The 23,807-nt window shown below is 36.3% G+C and overlaps 1 long non-coding RNA gene across 1 annotated transcript in view; it reads right to left on the bottom strand.

Annotated features, from left to right (window-relative positions):
- Positions 1–5,896: 5,896 nt before the first annotated feature.
- The window catches only part of LOC122842613, a 112,106-nt gene continuing 94,195 nt past the window's right edge, over positions 5,897–23,807 (bottom strand). The window contains exons 5-7 of the long non-coding RNA XR_006372588.1: positions 22,540–22,607; positions 6,563–6,646; positions 5,897–6,369 (exon numbers count right to left, since the gene is read on the bottom strand). This is a non-coding gene — a long non-coding RNA (uncharacterized LOC122842613). The remainder of the gene's footprint in view (positions 6,370–6,562; positions 6,647–22,539; positions 22,608–23,807) is intronic.

Genomic DNA, 23,807 nt, shown 5'->3' with positions numbered 1-23,807 from the left:
TTAAAATGTGCATTTTGTCAATTTTTTTTTTCCTGTTCCTTCAAAATTTGGGTTTGTAAGTCAAAACTTTACTCACAAGATGAAAGGTTTTATTTGCTAAACTAGAAAATCCCACATTTTCTTCTGCACCAAACAACTTGTTACTGAAGCCTCAAACAATAATAATTCTTTTTGACTCTGTGCAAGAGGCTATTTACTTTTCACAAAATTTAGAAGCACCTTTTCTCAACCTGATACCAAATAAATACCTTAAAACACATATGTCAGAGTCAAGGCCCGCGGGCCACATCCGGCCCGCGAGAAGATTTTTTACGGCCCCTGGGATGATCTTGATTTATTATTAGAACCGGCCCGCAGACCGCAGCAAGCCGGCACCCCGTCTGAAAAAAAATATCTTCCTTATTTGAACTGTAAGTAGTTCTTTAAATGTTCTGTGAGATGATGTACTTACCCATGTATCCATAACAACCGGAACTTTCAATATCCACCAAGTTATTGCCGAAATATACCGTCTATTAAACGAGTGCCCCCCGGATTAATTACACTCTCTGCAGCTGCAGTTGCGAAGTTACCGTATTAACCCGATACTTGCTGGAAAGTGCAACGTCTCCCTTTCAGAAACCGTTGGAATTTTTTCCACTTAGCGCTACGTGTGGCGGAAATAAGGTACTGCAAATTTAGATGTCGGCCACGTCCGGTCTAGAAGGGTTATTAGCACAGCAGTCATCAGCATAACTGTAAAATTAACTTTCAGATACCCATCAAAAATGGCAAAAAGGAAGGTGGACACTGAGAACCGGGGGTTTCAAACAAGGTTTAGAGTTTATATTTAGAGTTTTTACTCAGTTCAAGTTTAAAAGTTAAAGTTTAATATTTGTTTTCACTGCATGTTACTTCTCCTTGATGAAAGTGTTGTTTTTGATTAATAGAGTTTTGCACTTTATTTTATTGTATTTCAATCCAATTATATTTTAAAAATATTTCAGTTGTGTCTGTTGAAAATTAAAGATTACTGACAGAGCCATAAGAAAATATTGCTTTATTTATCTGATCATATTGGAATATATTTGTTAGGTTTTCAGTAGGTTCAATTAGGTTCACTAGACTATATGCGTCATTTAAAAAAATTTCAATGAACATTTGATCAGTCCGGCCCTCAGCTGGTAGCTAAATTTTTTATTTGGCCCTCCGTCCATTTGACTTTGACACCCCTGCCTTAAAACTTCCAGATTTGCTTTTCAGTACATCAGTAAAGTGATGATTGAGTGTTACATTATTTACTTAGTACTTCCAATAAATTGTTTTAAAACCTTCAAAAAGTGCAGAGACTAATAAAGGCTGCTGTAAAAGATCACAATCAATAGATTATATAAAGAAATTAGGCATAGATTAATGCTTTGTAACTGATTGCATTTTTATATAAATCATGTGGGTTGATCTGACCCCAACATCACAGATGTCAAAGAGGATGTGGATCTTTTTCTCTGAAAGTAGCAGATGTAAAAAAAAATAAAAAAAAGTCGTAGAAGGAAAACCAGACCACAGTAAAAAAAAAAAAAAACCAAAAAAACCCCATTTGTTTTATTTGGCTTCAAGTGTGGAAAAATAACACGCCTTTTCTATAACATGTGAGTTATGATGTGTCCCCATGTAACAAGTCAGGATTGGGTAGATTTGTTTTTCCATACTTAATAGACACCTGATCTTGGGCTGAAGGCTCAATATTTCAAAGCTGTTTATATCAAGTTTACAATTCGCCTCAAAAGGGGTTAATACAGAAACCCTGGATGTCGTTCAGTTTAACAGAATGCCACCAAACATGACCGTTGAAACAGTATAAGATAGTTTTCTACTCCACTAATATTAAACTTTACAGTTTGACTATTAGCTCCCCCACATGTAGGACTTCCTAACATTTTCAACAAGATGACACTGATACAGTTTGACATATTCCTACAGCAGGAATGGAAACTATTACAGATAATAACGTCACAGGATCTTACTGCAAAAAATACGAACAAACCTTTTAGGCACAAACACACTTGGTTTAGGTAGCAGGGAAGTGATCCAAACAACCCAATTTATATGGCTATTTAATTCAGATTTAAAAATAATTTTTATGATCAAAAACATGAGCGTGAACAAAACTTTACTAATGTCTAATTTTACCCTTTTCTCTGAATAAAAAAAGAAAAATAACCATAGACTAAATAGATAATAAAATAGTGGAAAAATGTCATAAGACAACTTTGTTGTGGTGGGCAGGCACCTCTCTGCCTACCTCTGAAGCTGATCTCTTGGGTTCAACATTTTTTTCCAACTGAACCAATTTTTTTTTCTTTATTTTTGACTATATAACATTAGTTTTTTCTCCTTAGTACCTCAATTTTGACAACACCAATCCCTTATTCTTTATGATGCAGTTGATGTTGTCCAGGCTACTTGAAACACAGATTATGTTCACTTCCTGTTAGCCTAATAGAGACATTTCAAGTTGCAAGTGCAGTTATGAGTGTGTGATGCTGGGGATTTCCTAATGCCTGAATGTGTTTGCTCTGTGTGTGCGCACATGTCCATTAATGCTTGTTTATGTGTGTTTCTTAGCATGCAACACCAAACGCCTGCCAGTGGTTGTCCATTATTGAGCCTCTGAGAGGAGAAGAGGCTGATAAATTCAAACTCTTTATGTAATTGTCTTTTGCATCTGAATACAAATCCCCGCTGCTTATGATTCATCATATTTATTTTTTTATTTCCTCCAGCAACATCTTTTATTAGTTGTGCACTCGGTGGCGAGATTTAATTTCTGCAGGAGGGGGACAACAGTGTCGGCTTGATGATTATTATTGAGAATGTGATACTACAGAGGCTGAAATAAAATCTATAGTGCATTAAAGTGACAGATTAGGAGGGGAGGAAGGTTCATTTACAAGTGTTAAGACATCAGCGGCTAATGCCCTGCAACGCCAAATAGCAATCCACCCTGCTCTCCGCTCTGCAGGTCTATTTGAAGGGAACAGCATGAGGGAATGTAGGCGTGTGTCTGCGTGTGTGTGGCTGTAATACGAGCGAATGTGTGTGTAGTTGACTCAACAGGGAGCCTCTAGTGGAGATATTTGAGCATTGCTTGAAGATAGGAAGGTATTATAAGTCACAGTGCCAGAGAGATGAGATCCTAAAATTACTCAACAACATAAAACTGTGAAAATTATCTCCCCTGTTGCCTGATTATTCAACATGTTTTTAGGAAAACAGGTTGATGTAGAAGATGAATGTTTTCATGAGCATATTTTAGGTAGCGTTTGTCGCATGAATAACTAATGAAAAGAAATAGTTTTTTTTTTCTAACTATTTCTATTTTTATCTCATTCCTGAGCAGATAGAATAAATTATCTTCTGGAATGCATCTGTGACGTGTCCTGGGATCTGGAGTTCTTTCGGGTCCTTATCGAATGAGACACTTTCGTCCAGACGATCCAGGGGGAAATCATCATTTTCTAGATTTCAACCCAGCTGCAGCTGACAACTAACCCCTCATCTCTTGCTTCAAACATTGTGTGTGGTATCAGTAACTGAATTTACGACCCTCTTCTTGGCTGCTTCCACCATTCTCCGTTTAATGAAGCGCTTCCACATTAGTGCACAAATACCTGAAATCTTACCTTGACTGGTACAAACCTAGTTTTCCGATCAGACCTTTTGCACTGCTCTGCCAGCTCCTGGTACTTTCCTTCTTTCCTAATCTAAAACAAAACACACCTTTTAATAAGAAATTTGACATTTTACCTTATTTCCTTGCCATATGGCTCAGCAAAAATCACACTCAATACTTTATTGGACAAGTAGAATGAACAACTAAATTTGACTTTATTCATTGTTTTTTCAGGAGACCCTGATCTCAAATAAAGTTGTAGCAGTTAAAATTCTGCCAGAACAAGTGCATGGTGTTGTCCCTCCAGCCATGAAGGACCGACACTGCAGGAGGTTGGTAGAACTATTTGATTTCATTGACTTATCCCACTTTGGTCCCATCAGCAGTAAGAGGAGGAGCTTCAGGAAGGAAACTGTGATGTCATGGGGACCATATAACAAAGGACTAAAACAACACTTGCTCTCTTTGAACCATCGGGGACACAAAATGTCCAAACAATCATCTATTATTTTAATTTACAAAAAATAACTGAGACTGAACTATTTTGAGATTTTATTTTTTTATAATCAAGTGGAATCCTGACTTTGTAATTTTGATCTAAATTACTTGTTTAATGAATAATTGCCTTATGCAATTATTTAGAGTTCTCCATAGCCAAACCTGACTCAACAATTACTTTAACTGATGACATACTGTTGTTGAGTAAAGTTGTCCTGAATCCCTTTAGATGTGTTTGTAACTTTAGATTACATTAGGATGCAATGTGTTTTTTTAGATTGGAAATGTCAATGTCAAATCCTTGAGCATATGTTTAATGCATAAATTAAAATGTATTACCCATGTGAAGATGACAAACAACGGTGATGTTTCATTATGATAAACCACCCTGGAAATTTACATGTTTAAATTGTTAGTCATTAAAAAGAGGGAATAAAGAAAAGCTGACTATATAAATTAATAATTGATCATTTGATAAATATCACAGTGATTCATATTTAAGTACTCAACTTGCATTTGAATACATGTTGCATGCTTTCAGCACATCAGACTCAGGCAACCACTTGAACAAGTCCAACTGGAGGAGACAGACCCCTGGATCATTCTTCCGGTCAGCTCCCATCGCTTCAGGCGTAGATAAACCAATTCTCACCCTTGGACATCAGACTTTGCTGCAAACCACTCAAGTTTACGCTTAAGGTCACTTAAAATGTCAACAGAAGAACCACATGATATGCACAAAAGCAAAGATGAGACCTTGAGATTTCCAAATAAAAAAATGGAAATACAATAACCTGTTGTCTTTCTGAATTTGAACAAAATTTCAGTCTTTGAACGTTTGATTCAATGCAAATTGGAATACCAAGAGCTACGAGGAAAATGGGCTCACTGCATCAATTCAATGGCTCCAATACTGGTTTGTCAAGCCCTGTGAAAATTATGACAATGGACAGTTGTGAATCATCTACATGCGCATCTTCACTAAATGACTGAATAACAATGAAGGCATAAGTAGAGCAAGATGAAATTAGCTCTAATGATATAATGGCTGCTCTCTTTAGAGCTGACATGTTGAGTCACTTTGCAACTGGTCAAGTCGCATTGATTTTCATCAGGGCTAGAAACCTGATCTACACTCAGTCCTCTTTAACTGACTCGTCTCTCTCTCAGATGCCCCCAGATATTTATGTCTGCTGTCTGATTCTGCAGAGCGGGGACTTAATCAAACCCAGAGTCAGGTCTATCAGTATTTAAGTCTGCTGCTGGTGAGAAAAAGAAAGATAAAGTGAACATAGAAGCAAAGGAGGAGAACAGTGGAAGACTGAGCCACTAAAGTCATAGAAACTACAACATGACAGAAAGACAAAGTCAATTTAGGCACATATTGAGAAAGAAGAGCATGCCTGAAAGTCTTGATAACTTTTGTTTCCACACAGGAACAAAAGAAAACCAAATCCCAAGAAAAAAACAATTATAGCAAAATCTAGACTTATTTCATGTGACTGAGGTCAAACTGTTGTGTTCACAGCCAAACAGACTTTAAAAAAACTGGAAGAAGAGTTAGAAGGAAATAATATATATAAAAAAGAAGTGGGAACAATTTGTCCAGAAGTTAATATAGATTAACCTTTTCCTGCTGCAAAAGTAACACTTATATCTTATATTTTAAAGCTTTAAATAAACAGCAAAAATGAAATCCAGCTAAGTTTCCCTCAGAGATCAGTGTGTTTAATACATTCTAATGTTGTGAGCTTGTGCATGTTGGTATTTTCTTATTAAATCTAGCAATTCCACCCATACTAATCACAAATAAAGAATGGGATTCTCCACAGACATTATCTTTAAGTTATTAGACTTAGAGTTTTTATTAGAATTCAATCCTTTAAAGAGATACAGTGTTAAAAGTGAATTTCATTTGTATTTCTAACCATTGACTGTAAATTTTATATTTCAAGAAATTCCTTAAAAACATTGTCTGATACCTCGAATGTTTGATGGTCAAAATAAACTCGTTCTCAGGGATAAATTAACAAACGGGGATGCAGGATTATCAAAATAATGTTCCCTGACACTGAATTTCCTTTGCTTTTCCATTTCTCTGTTAAACACTTGTTAAATTACAGAGCCAAAGGTCAGAATCCTAACAACTGTAAGAAGATGATTTTCTCTTTAAGTGCTAACAGGGGTAAGTGTCGACCATTCCTCCTCCGCAGTGTGGTCTGAAAGGGAAAAAAAAAAAAAAAACATTCAAACTGTCAAGATATCACTTTTAACATGTTTGAAAATTACAGGACATGAACTTCCTGTTGAAGCCCTCTCTCTTATTTTCAACCTTCACTGAGACCATTCAGCTGCCACCTGATCTGCAGTCAGCCAGAGTGTAATTGTGTGATCTGATTGCAATTTCTTTACCGTGTTCCTCCACGCTCCGCTTTCAGTGAGCTCTCACTGATCCATATTAAATCTGTAGGTCAGCTGGGCAAAGCTGGAACACTCCTGCAATAGAAAGGCTTGTTTCATATATTTGCTCAAAGTATGATGTAGGTTTCCTGATGAAAAGCAGGAGTGGCCATTACAAGCAAATTGTGTTATTTCACTTGACTAATACATTTTAAAAATCATGGTCAATAACAAATCACATGTATTATTTCACTTACTATTGTAAAGTTTTGGATTTTTTCCCACTAGTTCCCATTGATAATGCATCTTCTTCTCATGGACATGCACATAGAAGAAGATTTCACAGAGTGCCCAAAAGCCTATTTGTTTTTAATTATGCAATGCTAATTACTTATCTAACGTTAACGTAATCTTAACATGTAGTGCTAAGCAATATTTTATGTTGCTAAATAAATGTCAGCTTAAACAAAACAAGAAATTATAATGGAATGGTTGACAACGATCTTGTTAAGCATATCTCAGAATTAGGAAACATTCATTTATTATGTTTGTACTACTGAGTGGGAATCGTAGAAACTTTTTGCAGTTGCGATTAGATGAATAAAACAATGTTTATTACCATTTCATTACAACAAGCATGTATTGCAATAAAGAAATGTCATCATGCCTGTCTGTTTTATTGGCTGAAGTGTGAGGAGGTAGATACACTTTCTTTGTCCAAAACAGCTTGTTGACACACAGTGACTATAAAAATTGTTGACCCTTGGATGTTTTACTCTTTATTGCTTTTACAAATCAGTCATGATCAACAAAATGTGGCTTTTTTAACAGCAAAATTTACAAAACACATTAATGCCAAAGCGAAAACTTATTTTTACAAAGTAATGACAATCAAGCAAAAGTATTTAACATAAAATAAGTGATAGCATAAAAACTAAACCACTTTAAGGCTGCAGTATGTAACTTTTGTAAGAAAAGAAAAGGTTTACTACACATAAAACTGTCACTATAGTGTGACAGTTCTCATACCTGCTCAACCTTAGTTGGAAAGTAATGACCATTAAAGGATGCAAATGTAAAACCATATATACTTTTTCTTTTTGCATTCACACACAGTGGGACAAAAAGGAAGTAGCAGCAGGTATCTGCTTTCACATCTCTCATCACATTGAATCAGACAAACGTCCACGAAAGGTGACGTGAGAAAAAGGAGGGAGGCGGAGGGAAGCCATGTCTGGAGGGATTTGGGAATGCTGAGCTGACTGTCAATGTCTGAGTGTCACACATATGCTAGTTGCTGGGACCTAGCAGAAGTAATCTTATCTAAAAAAAAAAATAAAGAGTACAAAAAGACTTTTGTTTTAGATAATCATCAACACTGAGCTCACAGCTGGTGGGGGCATTGGTTTCACATATTGCAGTCAACACCCTGTCTCAATTACTTCCATATATATAAATAAAAGGACGAGACAACCTAATCAAAAATCAGTATGTGAACTCCTGCCATCCCTGAAGAATTCAGCTCTTAGATCTTCTTTGTCTTTTGTGAGGCAGGGAAGCGACTGGGCTTGTGGAGGTCACAGAGCTCAGGCCTCATCAGCAGGGCTAATTTGATTGTGGAGTGACAACGGTTAGTGCAACCAAGGCTGATGCTTGCCTGCTGACGAGGCGCATAATAATGAGCGGTGAACGCCGGACCAGAGTTGCCTTGCGCAGGAAGCACATACTGCCAGGAATACACTGTCCATCAATTTTTGAAAGAATCAACATGGTCTAATACTTATAAAGTCATTTTCTTCACTTTACCTCATGGACATTTTTTGCAAACAATTATATTGTAATTGCAGAGAGATGCTGTTTATTTTGTACTGTGATTTCTGAATGTCGTTGCATTTGCATTAGTAGCGTCGTCACATAAGAAAATTCGGAATATTAATCAGAAGTCTGGCAGCAGCATTTTGTACAGACTAACTAGTCTAGGGAAGTTTTTGTTAGCTTATTATACCAGTGCAAGATTTGGAAGAACAAAACAAGAAAAAGCTACAGTAGTCTGCCCAATAAATATTTGAAAAGAAACTTTACCAGACATCCATTCTATATTCTTGCTGAAGCCTATGCATTAGTTTAAAGATAAATGAATAAATGTTATGGATAAGCATGAGTGACTTGTAATAAATCTATATTTTCTAGTATTTTAGCAGTAATAGTTCTTGAATTTCTGTTGTATGGCAGTATGTGAAATGGAATGTGCTTCTAATATCTGCAGACTTCAGATCTGTATTTCTGTAAACATATCTCTAGGCAGTCCTGTACTTTCTCAAGTAGAAAACACAGACTTGTTACTTTTTTGAGGCCATTCAATGGACCATTGATTGGTTCTTTTTTGTACATTGTTCAAGCATAGAGTTGATAATTTTCAAAGATTTTAACTGTCCGCAGATCTATCTCACATCTTTCTTTAATTTTTTTTTTTAAATTTCCTCTTTGTCCCTCTGTCTTATCTCTGTAATATACCTCTTTCTAGTGTAAGTGGACACACAGGTAGAGAAACAGCAGGTGGTGTGGTGCAGGATAATTACCAAGAGTTTGGAGCTCCCAGAGAGTCTGTGTTTCTAAGTAGGAGGAACGTAGAGAATACTCGCTGTATTTATGATGTGTTGTACTAACAGTACATTTAACCAGGGAAATAAAAAATGAGCTTTTGTTGCCACCAAAAAAGCAAATGTAAGAAAATGCACTTTTCAGTCCTTTTTTAGCTCTACTTTTGCACATTTATATTCTTTCCCACGACTAAGAAAAAACACTTCTTTAGTGAGCTGTACTCATGAACTGAGACCATTATAACAGCACTCTGTTATAAATATATGAAGGTATATTTATTAATGTGAATACTGTCTAATTATTTATCTCCAAGCATGTTAAAATTCCTTTAGAGTTTTGGATTGTTTTCCTGCCCTTAGAATTTGTGAGGGCCGACTAACAATTTTCCATTTAAGGGTACGGCCTGGCGTGGGGGCAATTCTTCAACTCTAATACTCAAAATTTACTCTGTGTGTACAGAATCTCAGACATACACAAGTTTTACTTTTAAAATTGAATTGATAAGGAAACTACATTTTTCTATGGGGCTCTCATTCTTTGAGATGTACTTGTTCGAGCTATAGATGTCAAGAAAAGAGGATAATGATACACATATCCATTAACACATTGTGACCAGGAAGACCTCACTGTAAATCGGTCAACATATCCTAAGAAATAAGACATTTTGTCTAGTTTGTATAATCTAAATTAACAATTGAGGCCAACCGAAACAAATTCTCTGATAAACAAGTAGCACAGCCACAGTGACACTCTGACCCAGCTGAAGAGGAAGTGGTTTAGGTGAGAGCTGAGCCAACAGCAGCATCCGGTTGCCCAGTTGTCCAAGTTCCATTAGCCGAGAAGGGCCATCAATGGGGGATTAGGCAGCAGGCCCTTTTAATCCTCATCCAGCGAGAGATCCAAGCCCTCATCTCTCCCCCGCCATCCACAGCCAGCTCTTTGAGAATGAGCCAGACTCTCCGACTAGGCCACAAGCTCGGCTAGAGCCCTCGCATCTCAGGAGCCTTCGATGCTCTTCGCTTTAGCCTCAGCTGCTGGAGATGTTGTCCCTAATTAACAAGGGATTAAGCCATCATCTCAGCTTGTAATACAGCCTGGATGGGAATTCCAATATGGATGCTGGGGGAGACAGGGGAGGAGGGATTGGACTGGGTAGAAAGAGAGGAAAAAAAAACTGGTGGCGTTTAGCAGCTCAGTAAATTACTCTTGACCCGTAGGACTGAGAGGAGTCTATCGGTATGGCAAGCCGGCTGCCAATTACAACACCTCAGGCATGCCAAAAGTTTTATTGAGTGGAGGGTGGGGACAGGATGGGGGTGGGTGACGGGGGTGACTGCTGTGTGCATATGCATGGGATGTGTGTCAATGAACGGAGTGAGCATGAGGCGGGGGATTTTTAATGGTCTTTCAATGTATTACTTTCTGTCAGGACTGGAAGTGTTTGCGTTTGGGAGAATATTGACATAATTATGACGAAAGTTCAAAAAAGGTTGAAACTGGAGTAGCACTTCTTCCCCCTAAGATCCACACAAGGCACAATATTCATTTCATTGTTTGGTGGACAAATCACAATTTCACAATTTTTTGTTTTCTTTGTTATTGACCATAATTTTTAAAATTCCTAATAAAAATGCAATATGGAATTATATGATTCTAACATGCAGTGGATCCAGTTTTATTTTATTGTACGTCAGCTCTTTACAAGAATAACAGTAGTGTTGTACAAGGCTAGTTAGTGCCACTAATAACTTATGATCACAGTCAAAACTCATAAAATGATTCATTTTCTGAGAATAAGAGTTTTATTTGATTTTCAGAGTTTGTACTGAAACACAGCCTAACAACCTTTCAGTAGAGTTTTATTTCCTCGATCTGCAGGATTCTCACACATTTTCAGGTCAACATCCCAACTTTTTCAAGTTTTGGAAATGGAGAGCTTTTGAAAGTTTTTAGACTGACTTTTGAAATATATACAGAAAAGTGAATGGAAGGACCAAACGAATTACACATCTCATCTTGGCTGTGATGTTCAATCTTTTTCTTATCCACTGAAAGACAAAATGTCATACACTATGTTTCCATCCAATTGTAATGCGAATTTGAGAACTTTCAAAATGTTGCAAAAAAGAAAATCCAAATTAGGCATGCTACTGGTCTGGATCAAATCTATCAGACTACATAAATGGTAGTTTTGTTGGATGTTGATGTTGCGCATAGTTATACTAAACAGGAAGTAGAGATTCAAACTAACATCAGTCACATTCCTCAGAAAATGGAGAGGTATTCAGGAATGTGTTGCCATCAGGAAAGTTGTATGTTTTGTTATTTCATTTACGATAGCTCATTTTACAAACCGTCTAGAGATGTAGAGAATGAAAGGTAATTAAAATGTACATGCCAGTATATTTTTTAACTTTTGCGGTTGAGATTTCTCCAAATAGTTTATTGAGTGCTGGTTTTTGTAAAAATGCTCTGCAAAGAGGGCACATTTTGAAGTATTTATAGCAGGGGTCTCAAACTCCAGGCCTCGAGGGCCGCAGTCCTGCAGGTTTTAGATGTGCCACAGGTACAAAACACTGGAATGAAATGGCTTAATTACCTCCACCTTGTGTAGATCAGTTCTCCAGAGCCTTAATTATTCTATTCAGGTGTGCTGCAGCAGAGGCACATCTAAAAGTTGCAGGACTGCGGCCCTCGAGGCCTGGAGTTTGAGACCCCTGATTTATAGGAAACAAACATGAGTGTATCAAACATGAGAGTATCAATTTGCAATAATATTGTGATATTGCAAATTATCATTCATATTACTTGTTGTAACTGATATTTGTGCCACTGTTGCCTCATCTCAGGCTAACCATTCCACAGAGCAGCCTTAACATCCATGCTGTGCAACAATGAGTTCCAAATAAGTTCTCCGATTTAGTTTCAGGAATTGTTAAAAGCCTTTGTGACAGGTGACGATGTGTACATTGATCCAGCTTTCATAGCTGTGGAGGTGAGGTATCTGCAGGGCTTGGGGAGGTCCAGCCTGCTGCTGTGTCTGTCGCTGATGTAAACTGATGCAAGTTTCAGTCAAGACAAAGCAACCCCTCAAAACAAAAAGAAGAAGAAGAAAAAAAACACAGAGCTGGATAAGTGTCCACTATGAACAGCGATACATCTGGAGTGTTTGGTAGCAAATTGCACTGGGGTTTCATAAACCAGACCTAATAATTGATGGCGTTGCTGGATAATGATCAAGCATGTCTGCTACTGACAGAGTAAAAAGAGAAGGAGAAAGAGAAACTAAGTAAGAAAGCTTGTTTATGCGTGTGAGGTAAAAACTCTGAAAGTGTGGGGGAAATTTGTCTGATCAGGAATTTGGAAAAGTGCAATGCTACAGACTTCAATAAATGTAAAAAGTAAGTACACTGGCAAATGGAAATGAACAAAAGTAAGGCGCTGAAATGCTGATAAGTTAAACTACCAAAAGAAACCAAATTGGACCTGGTCAACAAACGCCAGAATGAACCAAAGAACTGGCTAACAGTCCACAAACTCCTTGTATGCTACAGAAAGCATGAAGTATAAATGTATTATTTATAAATAACATATTGAAGAAATGCTATGACAAAACATGAATGTAAATTTAGAAATAACACAAGTCCCACAAACTAGTAAATTGTTGACTATGAGCAAAGGGAATTTATTTTTATTTGTGCATTATCTTTTCTTAGGTACTGTGTTTTTATTATGCTTTTCCCCAGCTTAAAGAAGTTAGTTCCTGAAGTAATGGTTCTGTAACCTGAAGTCATTTGAAACATTATTGGGAATAGACCAGCTCTCCATTGTCGATAAACAGACAATAATATAAAAAACAACTATTTATTCTAAAAATTACCACACTGTAAAGGTTTATTGACGGCATTTTTTTCAACTTTTAAGATCTTTTGGGATACATATTACTTCAAGAAGACAAAAATTGTTTTTGTACTAAACAATAACCAAACTAACCTTTAGCCCAGATCAATAAAATGAGTTGCACTAACTTAAACTGTACATTGTAGAAAAGTATATTGTTTTACGAGTTCAGTTCATTGGCTCAATTTGCAATAAATAATTAATTACAAAGATAGCTTAATAATAGTAATTGTGGCAAATAGTTCTGTCACATAATTTCAAATTTATGCAGTTTCCATGACATTTTTATTTCTTTATTTATATGTTATATACAACTGTCAATTAATAGTCAAAATTAAAATCTGAAGAAGGGATATTATTAAACTTTGGCAGTTTGAAGTTATTTCAGAGATAGATGTGTTTTGTCTGTGTGTATGTGAGTTTTAATTGGATTAATTGATGCATTCATGGCAAATATTTTAATCCTAAACCAAGTACTTCCATTGCTGCAGATGTTACAAAGTTTATTATTTTCAGAAAACTTGTTTATCTAAATTTCTCTTATCTAACTATTATCATATCACATATGGGGTTAAAACTTTGGGTGTGGATGTTTTTATCTTCTTGTTTTACTACACAAAATATAAATATGTATTTGTTTGTAAAGCTTTTTCATTTTTCTTAGTGAAGCAACACCAGAGCAATAACAATTAAACAGCAAACTGACCTGCCATATACATGAATTACCTACAGTCTGTTTATGCTGAGCATGTAGTTGAGTGTGTATGCTTAGATGCATGGGTGTAAATTAGATGTCAACAGTAAAAGGAGAAGAAAGTCAGTATTTCCAAGAAGGCATCAAGACCGACATACATTGGTTATATGATGCAAAAATATCCCCCCTCTACACAAAGGAAGACTTATTAGCATGCAGACAGTCGGTTTCCTTTGGCTGATCAGTGACTGTAGCTCACATGGTAAATACATCCTGCAGGTACGGAGCACCTGACCATGGCAGATTTTATTTCTTTAAATATGCTCAAAAGATCATCTTATCGTGCCATCCTGTCTGTTTACCGCATCTCTAATAAGTCCTGCCTTCTGCCTGTTTGTCTTGTCTTTTGATGTTTTTCTTTTCCTCCTCTCTTTTCCTTTTTTTTCCCTGTTTCTGCATCTTCATTGCTCTCTCCCCGCCGCCTCCCCAGCACACATATAAGGACACAAACATAGCCAGTTTTTCTCTCCCGCACATGGCCCACCACATAGCCATTTGCATAACAATCTCCACTTGTTTTTCTGCTTAGATGGTATTCACAGCATGGTGCCAGCGTGGCTGAGACAGGGGTCATTGCTATGTATATCAGAGAGAGATGGAAAGGGAGTCGGGAGGAGAGGGAGGAGTGGAGAGGGAGGGAGGTGGCAGAAATACACATCCAGACGTTCAAACACTTCTATAAAGAGACTCATCGGGACACATGCACTGACTGATGGAGAGAGGGGGAAACACAGCCTGGAGATGCAGACAGGATGCAGATGAAACTGTCTGCCTCCACACCATGTTTTCCATGTAAAGCCACATTAAATTACCAAGAGGCAACAACTAAAGACATGTTTTAGCAATTTTTGACTCGGCTTCTTTTGACACCTTAATATCTATTAATCTAATCAAAATACTCACCAAAGTCTATTTATCTCATGTTGCCTTGACAGTGTAGCTGTTGTTCTGTGATATGCTGATTTTGTGAGGTTAACGGATGGGTGGGAACTTGATCTTTTATTTTAATGTATGTAAAAAATGTTACAAAAAAAACTCACCAAAAATAAATAATTGTATGGTAATTATAACAGTAGCAAATGGAGAAAAAAAAAAAGATAAAAAAGATTACTATTTTATATAATTCTAGCCAGAGAAATTTTTCTCTTTAAAACTTGGAGAAAAAAAAAATAATCTTGTCTATTTAAAAAAAAAAAAAATCAACAAAGACAGAAACAGACTTTAAATTGTGATAAAGCATCTTGGTCCACTAATACAACCAAAAAAACAGAAAGGTCAACCAAAACACTACATCACCAATTTATCATTCCCAGGTCTCTACCGTCACCTACCACTTGTGTTTGCATGTCACCCAGCCCAAATGCTTCTCCACACAAATGGAGAGCACTTCCTCATAAGGATGAGCGACGGTGAATCAAGAGGCAGGAGTTTGTCTTGTAACTGGTTTGTTGCCGGTTAAAATCTCTTCTTTGTCTGACTCATTCCTGGCATTGGCCGGAGGGCCCAGCAGCCTCGCTTCTGTCAGACTGCCAGGAGCTAAAAGAAGTCAAAGTGGTGGTTTGGGCATGTAATCATGATGTGGCTCCTTTTTGAGTTTTGTCAGGCATATCAATGGCAAGAGACCCTGGTGTAGAAAACAAAAAACAAACCAAAAAATCAAATAGAGGAACTAGACATACATTTTGGTTTGGTAACATCTATAGAGAGAGGGATGTCTGGTTTTCTCCTGAACCTTTTATCTATGCATTTTGATCTTGTATAAGGACCATTAAGAGGATAAATACAAATTTAAATATATCTAATTAAATTAACTGAAAGCTTTAAAAAAATCCAAATATATAAATTAGCTTCATTCTTAACAAATGTTTTAATGGACATCAAAACAACAAATTACTGGAATTCCATATTATTTTCCTTTTTAAAGTCTGTCTCATCATTTGCAAATATCAACCACTGCACTGCTCAACAACATCCAAGTGACTAAAGTTGGTATTACTCCATCAGTTTACGAGTAAAAGATCTCAGAAACAAAGACACAGACAGGTTTAATAAAGCAAACTTCACAAGGAAAACAAAGCAGTTTATGGACAAAGTCTGCAGCATATTCACTGAAATAGGACCATAAATAAATATTAAAGTTTTTTGGGTTTTTTCTGTGAAGCACACTTTATAATTTTCTCTGTGCCCCAGAAGCTGGGCTCCAAGGGAATAAAATAATACTGATTATAACATAATCAGACTTCTTGCTGCCATGTCACAATAAAGTGGGACCTATAATTCCTTGTAAGTAGATATAATTAATTTACGATAAATGCCTACTTAGCTTGTTATTAGTAAATAGATGGGGATCCTGCATTTAAACAACAAAATGTATGTAACATACAAAGTAAAATAAATTGGCATCAATTTTGACACTTTATATTTAGAGGGACAGCATTTCCCTGCAAACAAGTTCTATTTTTTCCCTGCGCAACACATGTGCTGTTGCCCTTGGTATGAATATTTAATGTATTGTTGACAAATTGCTTGAAACTCCTTTGGTACAGTCATAAACCACAGAGGAAAAAAAGGTCGAGAGGTTAACGGAGACAAACCAAAGGACTGCCAATCACCCTGAGCTGAAGGCAGCTGAAAACATTTATTAAAGCTGGTTTTGAAAATTAGATTTAGGTAAAGTGTGGCCATCAGTGAGAAAATAAATTCCTTAATAAGTGGACACATGCACTTTTTTATTTTTTGATAAATTCATATAATACCTATAATCCATGTTGCAGTATGTGTATTACACTTTCAATACATACAGTGTCACTCAGCGACACTGTATGTACTCACATTTTTCACTCTAAATATGCAAACATTTATTTAAAATTTAATTTTACGCTTAAAATATTTTTGGGGTTTTATTATTGCTTGACCACTTTTTTTTCCCCCCCTTAAAATTTTAATTTCAATTTTAAATAAATAAAATAACTACCTCTTAGTTTTTGCATTATTTCATGATGTGTTTACCATTTGACCATGTATATTGGTCAAACTTGCCACCAGCTGTTGGCCTCATTGTATGGAACATCACATTCATTTTATTTTGCTTCTCCAGTTGAAGGTAATAACAAATAGACTTGTATTTCAAACTGAAGCTATTCAAAATATTTCCCTTCTGAAGCTGCTACCGACCTCGGATAAGCGGAAGAAGATGGATGGATGGATTTCTTTTCTCATGCAACTCTTGTCTTTTCTAAATTGCTTGTGTATATATTACTATTTGTTTAATTACTTGGTGTCTAAAATATCAGGGAAAGCTTTGTCTTTTACTATATTTTCTGATTTCTCAGAAAGCACACCAGAAAAGGCTGACATTCTACATTTTGATTATCTATATCGTATGTTTAAAAAAATCCTTTGTCCTCAGAAGTTTAATGTATTGTGATTTCCCATGAAGATTGCATTCCCTTGTCATATCTCAATTTCTTTCTTTAAAGCAGCACACTAACAGAAATAATAGAGGACAATAAATTAAGTACACTTAATAACCGAACTAACTACTTAGTAGGGTTGGTGTCAAGAGACTCCCCAGATCAGTAATAACCCGCTGTTCTTAGTGAGGCTGGAAAGATACGGCAATTCAATGAAGATACACTCAGAGCTGATTGCAAGTCATTACAACCACCACAGGGAGAGCCCAGAGGAAGGAGCTTAATGGCTGAGGGAGAAGAACAGTCTGAACCCCCCCGACCCACACACACCTACAAACACACGCACACACATGCACGGTGAGACTGACACTCTTCCACAGAAGATACAGTATCTGTGTGTCCTTCCACGCTCTCTCCAGTCCACATCCTAACAGACAGTCAGAAGCAGTGATGCGCTAACATCCCACATATGCACGTTCCATGATTTCGTTTTATGATTATGCCATCACGGCAGAGCTTGTTTAAGACCCCATTAGAATCAAAGGGGCGACAATCTTCATAATCAAGCTTAATTTATTAAAACATCAGCTGGCACCATTAACATTAACAGGGTGAGGCAGGGAGGCTGCAATAAAAGAGGAGAGACTGTTTCATAGAGATCACTTAGTGAAATGCAAACATCAAAACGGCCAAGCACAATTTTACCATTCCTCTGTAAAAACAAAGGTTACATCTTCCTCTGAGGCTGGCAACAATTTTTTTTTCTAAAGTCAGATGTATCACACTGCTCTAGAAAAAGCAAAACTAAAAGTGCTTGCCTGTTTACAGGTCAGATGTTTTTTGACAAATATTACACGAGTAAACATAATCTACAGTTTGTAGATTTTGATTTAGTTAAGGCGCTATTAATTTAAATAAACATTTTTTAATCTACTTTCATAAGATCTTTCGGTTTTGGAATTAATGAAAGCTTTTGTATCACTTTCGGCCTAAGGCATACTCTTTAGTTTAAGTTGGATTAAAGCTTTTAAAATGTTTTTATTTTTTATTTGAAAGGGTATTTACCAGTACACAAATACCACCGTGGTGGACACTGCTAACCTTAGCTGTCCCTCAAAATCAACTCATTCATAATGGTGTTTTATTCTGCTCTGTAATTCTGGAACCAATGTTTTCACTTTAGTCTAAAACAAAAAAAACAAACAAACAAACAAACAAACAAACAAAAACAAAAAAAACGAACTTAGGCATTGCTTAAAGTCTTCAGATGGGGTGGCTTTTGATATTTTCTAGTTTTCTTTGTGTTGCCAGACTTCTCTTTCTGTGGTTACTTGATTTTATTAGTTAGTCTAGGCAAAGTAATGACTTATGAATTTTATATAAATGATATGGTCAATATTATAGATATAACAATCGGGAGTGTTTTTTTAAAACAGCACATTTTTCAATACTCTGATATTAATATCTGTTTAAGGGGCAGAAATGTTGACACAAAAACTTTGTTAAAGCCTATGTCTCACTTTGTACTCACAGCCAGCCAGCTTTAACACTCTTCCCACAAACTAAAGCTCCTTATGTGTATTGATGTACACCATTGACAAGTCAATTCAATTTACCTTAGGAAAATGGCTAGTGTTTTTATTAGGCTAATTAGCCAGTGTCCTGTGGGAGCTGTGGGATGAGCAAGATAAGAGATGAAAGCTTAGCTCTCCTGTAATGTCTGTCAGGCTGAATACACTCAGAGTACGGCAGTTTCTTCAAGAGAAATTATTCATGTACTCAAACCATAAATAGTACAAACGTAAACTGTTTTTATATTAACAGTGGTATAGTTTAATACAATATTAACAAGTCAAAATGTGAAAACAGTCCATTATCAGTTTGAATTTTGTGTCACTTTAGAGGCTTGTTAGTACAACTTTTATCAACAATTTGATGTTTTCAAAATTTACAACAGATTTAGAAGCCTCAACAATTTGAGGGATTAAAGCCAAGTGTTTTGTCATGCTGGTCAAGCAGCTGCAGAGTTGGTCAAAGTGCTACTATTGCAGCAATGAGACAATATGAGTGGATCTCAATCTGTTTCATTTGAAATAAAGTTAAAAACTCTGCTAGTTTTTCACGTTTGAATCTTTTATGAATGCCATAGTTTGCTGAGAGGTTGCAAAGGATTCCAAATAGTCCTGTTGCACAGAGGTACCATTCAGGAGAATGACGCAAAAAGCTTTGGATGTTTTTCTGGGCACTTGGGGTTTTAAGTATACCAGACTGAGAAGAATGAAAAGGTTTCCTTCTTGACGAGAAGAAAACTATTTGTTGTTATAAAGTCTATTATTTTTATTATGTTACAAGTCTTTAACAGTACACTAACAGTTTAAAGTAAAAAACCTTTATCTATATCAGACTATTGTATTAAAATCCACTTCTTGTTATGTGTTCTATGATGAGTTGAAAAAAAACCCAAATGTTTGATAATTAGATTTTTTTTAAACACAAATAGAAGTTTGAGATTTTTAGCCTTTATTTTAAAGTAGAAACAATTTATTAGTACAAACTCCCTATTTGGACTCAACAAGCCTTGCCAGAGCTTTCTACCAAGATGAGATGACTGCTATGACTTCCTCTCAAAGTCTTAAGTCAAAAATTCCTTTGTTAAACATGACAAACATCATTCCTTAACATCAATATGTCGATATCACAGAGATTATTAGTGCATTTATTTAACCAAATGCGTCGCCATGGTTAATTGAAGACATGTTGTAGACGGAGAACAAAGAGCAAAACACAAATATATATATATGTATATATATACATATATAAAAAACAGCAAGTGTTTAGAGAATTGTGAGAAGAAGCCTGAGCTCACCAGAGTTGGCACACTTCTGGTGTATGATATATTTTTTTATTATTTCCCATTCTTGCATCTGTCAGCAAAAAACACACAAAAACAATGACATGCTTTTGATTCAATATGGACTTCCACGGCAAACACATAAGAAACACTCCAGCTGTCAGACTCATGCAGACTTGAACTCAAAGTGGCACCTGTGACATACATATGCACAAACATCAAGTCTGAAAAAAATAGCATCCAGGCTTATTAGTGTACAGGCTCGAAAGAAACCCTCCCATCTGACATGCACAGTGTACACATACACCAATATGTCCCCTGCTGAGCTGCACAGACAGAGATCCAGAGGTGGGAACTGCGGACGGGCGGCGAGGAGCTCCCTTGCCGAAAGCCTTATTGATTGGGATAAAGGTCTTTTGATGAGGCAGATTGCTCATCAGGCTGGAACGACATGCTTCTCAGATGTGACGCCTTTTCAGACCAGCCCAGGGGCCCATCGACCAAGGCATAGCCATCGTATCTGAGTATGTTAGTGCGTCTGTCTGTCTGTCCTCTAGTGCACGCTTAGGAGTAGCAAACATTGATTTGAGATCGGCCCATCTGGGTCACTCTGGCCCCACCCTGACATGTCCTCTGCTGGAGGTAAGGACATGACTGGTGATTGTTGCTGAACTTCAAGCTTCAGTCATGATGCAATTCAGATAACATGTCGAACTGCACTTGATGAAGCATACTAAAAGATACTTTATTAAATTCTGAAAAAAAGCATGGATCAAATAAATAAAGCATATCTATTTTGGTTTGAATATGATAAGACACTAAACACCTCCATTGAATTTTTCATTGTAAATAAAGAGAAACACTGGCTTAATCAATATTCACTTATACAGTATGTGACATGGCAAAGTCCAAGGTGGTCAGTTTTATATACAGGTCTAACCCAACAGACCTTTACTAAATCTCCAGTCATTTGTTACCTTTCAAACATGCTCTTGTGTCTTTTATTGTCTTTGCCAACCTACTTGAAGACAAAGAGCCAAAATGTTTTTCTAAATACAGTAACACAAATTCAAGTCAGCCAATCACATGACAATAACTAAGGCCATGTAAATGTGCTGAAAATGTTTTGCTGAATTTAAAACACCAGATGTTTATGAGTTTGATTTTGCCATGGTTTTTCAGAAACTGCTAATCTGCTGGGATTTTCAAGCACAATCATCTCTCGTTGACTGAAAACAGTCTGAAAAAGAGAAAAAATATTAATGAGGAACAGTTGTGACAGTAAAAAGTCTTGTTGATGTCAGAGGTCAAAGAAGAATGGGAAGATTGGTTTGACAGGACAGGACACATAACAACTGCGACATTCTTATGGTACGGTCAGAAATTACATTAAATTATATAAAAGCAGGGATCCATCCTGTATTGCATCCATAGTTCAGGGTGCAAGTGGTGTAATGATGTAGCAAATATTGTCTCAGGTCACTTTGGGACCCTCAGTACAGAGTGAATATTGCTTAAATGCTTAAAGTATTGTTGCTGTATCCAATGGATACTTCTAGAAGTATCACACACCACACCATATCATGCTTTGTCACACACCATATGACAAAGCATTAAACTTTCACAAATTGGTTTCTTGAAGATGACAGTGACTTCAGTAATTCTTCCCACAGTGTTTGCTCAAAGGACTTTGCCATATTTATAAATGTTCTGAGCTCAGGTGACTTTTACAGTATTTTGAAATAAAGAACAAAAATAAGTTAGTTACTCGACAGCCTCGTAATTTACACACAAAAAAAGAGAAAAATCTCCCCCATGTGATTTTCAGGATTTCAGAGGTCAGCCAGTTCCTCAAGGGAAGGCAGAAGAGGAAACACATTGGCTGAGACTACTTGGATACCCAGGCTCTTAATAATTGATATGAATTGATTTTAACCCAGTTCTGACCCGAGCCTGGATGGACATGCAGTGCTGTCCATGCATGAAAACGTGTCCATGTGTCTGCATGTTTGTGTATTGCATTCACAACTTATGAAGCAATGCTTTTACTGTAACCCCTAAAAAAAGATGAATGTGTGGTTTTGTGTCTGCACAGCACACGCATGGCAGAAGAAAAGAGGGCAGTGCGGTGATCTTTAAAAGCTCCTGACGTGCTCCTAGAATGAAATATTTAAGCAGACGAAGCCTTGACCTCCCCATGCTCGCCAAGCATGGTTCCCATTGATTTCTGACGAAACAACTGGGACACCATTACAACAAAATGCACTATGGCTGACCACACATGCCCTCTTACACTTTCACCAGCTGGAACCACATAACTGTCTCTGTCCACTGAGCCTGTTTATGCTTCTGTATGCATATCTGCTGCAAATATCCATGTGTAAAAGTTTGCACACTGAATATGTTTTCTGTATTTCAGTAACTGACCAGTCAAACATGGAAGAAAACTTGAATAGAAAAAGTCACATACCTGATTAGAACCAGATCAGGAACCAGCAGTATCATGGAGACACACGCAACATGTCGATGTACTTCAGCCTGAGACAAAACAAGTTTTAGAACCAATTGGTTAAAACTATTACTTTTATATGTTCAAAAATAAAAATGAAAAAGGGAAACTTAAACATTTATTACAAAGAGTGATATTTTCAAGTTTTTTATTTTGATGATTATGAAATATAGCTGATAAAAGCCTTAAGTGTTTTTCGTAACATGAATGTTATGAATTACTATTAAATGAGAGCAAAAACATATTTTTAACAAAGAAATGTCTTCTTAAATGTATGTTCATGTACTGCATAGTGAATGCACTCGATATTTAGTTGGCGCTTTTTTTGCATAAATTACTGCATCAATGAAGCGGACCATGGAGGTGATCAGCCTGTGGCCCTGCGGAGGTGTTAAAGTTATTTTAACAGTAAGCTTTATTTTCTCATTTTCCGAGAAAACGTTTTTTTCAATGGCCACAATTACAAAAGCCTAAAACTAAATTAATCTATGTTACATGTGTGTTTCACTTGTTTATTTAAACATAATTACGTTTAATTTTACCAATATTCTAATTTGTTCAGATACACCTACAACTACAACATTGCTTCCTCCTGTTTAACAGTTTGTTATTCAATCACTTTAATGTTGTCAAGTTTTTCCTTTGTTTGTCAAGTATCAGATTTTTTATTCTGCCGACTGCTTTCAGTAAAAAAAGAAATAAAATGAAGAAAACACTGGATAAACTTTAAAATGTCTGACCTTTCCTTAAGCACTTTAAATATGTTATTCCCCAAGATTTGAATGTTTTTATTGTGTTACAGGTGAGGCACTGTCAGTGACAGAAAATTTCCTCTCAGCAGGGAATCCATCTTGAAAGGTTCCAAATTACTGTAAATGTATGACAGAATGCTTTTTGTAAACTCATTCATTTGTCTGAGTATATAAATAAGTGAATAAATAAATACATTGTCATAAAAAAAGATAAATCCTCCAGTTGATAGAAACGACAATATTTCCTGTGACAATAATTAGCTCAAAAAGACAGAAAGTTAACAAAAATTGTACCAATAAGTTTGTTTTTTTATCAAATAAAACAAGTTCAGTTCAAATTTTGGGCTCATAGCAGAAACGGACCCTTTTCTGAGAAACAAGTAAAAATAAGTCCATTCGATTCTGACCATTAAAACATGCATAGATATGTTTTTATATTAATGAAATTTGCCATGGTACAAACTTTTAAACAAGTTA

This window comes from Gambusia affinis, linkage group LG13 (genome assembly GCF_019740435.1).
Source record: "Gambusia affinis linkage group LG13, SWU_Gaff_1.0, whole genome shotgun sequence".
Lineage (NCBI taxonomy): Eukaryota > Metazoa > Chordata > Actinopteri > Cyprinodontiformes > Poeciliidae > Gambusia > Gambusia affinis.
The sequence above is the reverse complement of the archived record's forward strand: the minus strand, read 5'-3'. Positions and strand labels throughout refer to the sequence as shown.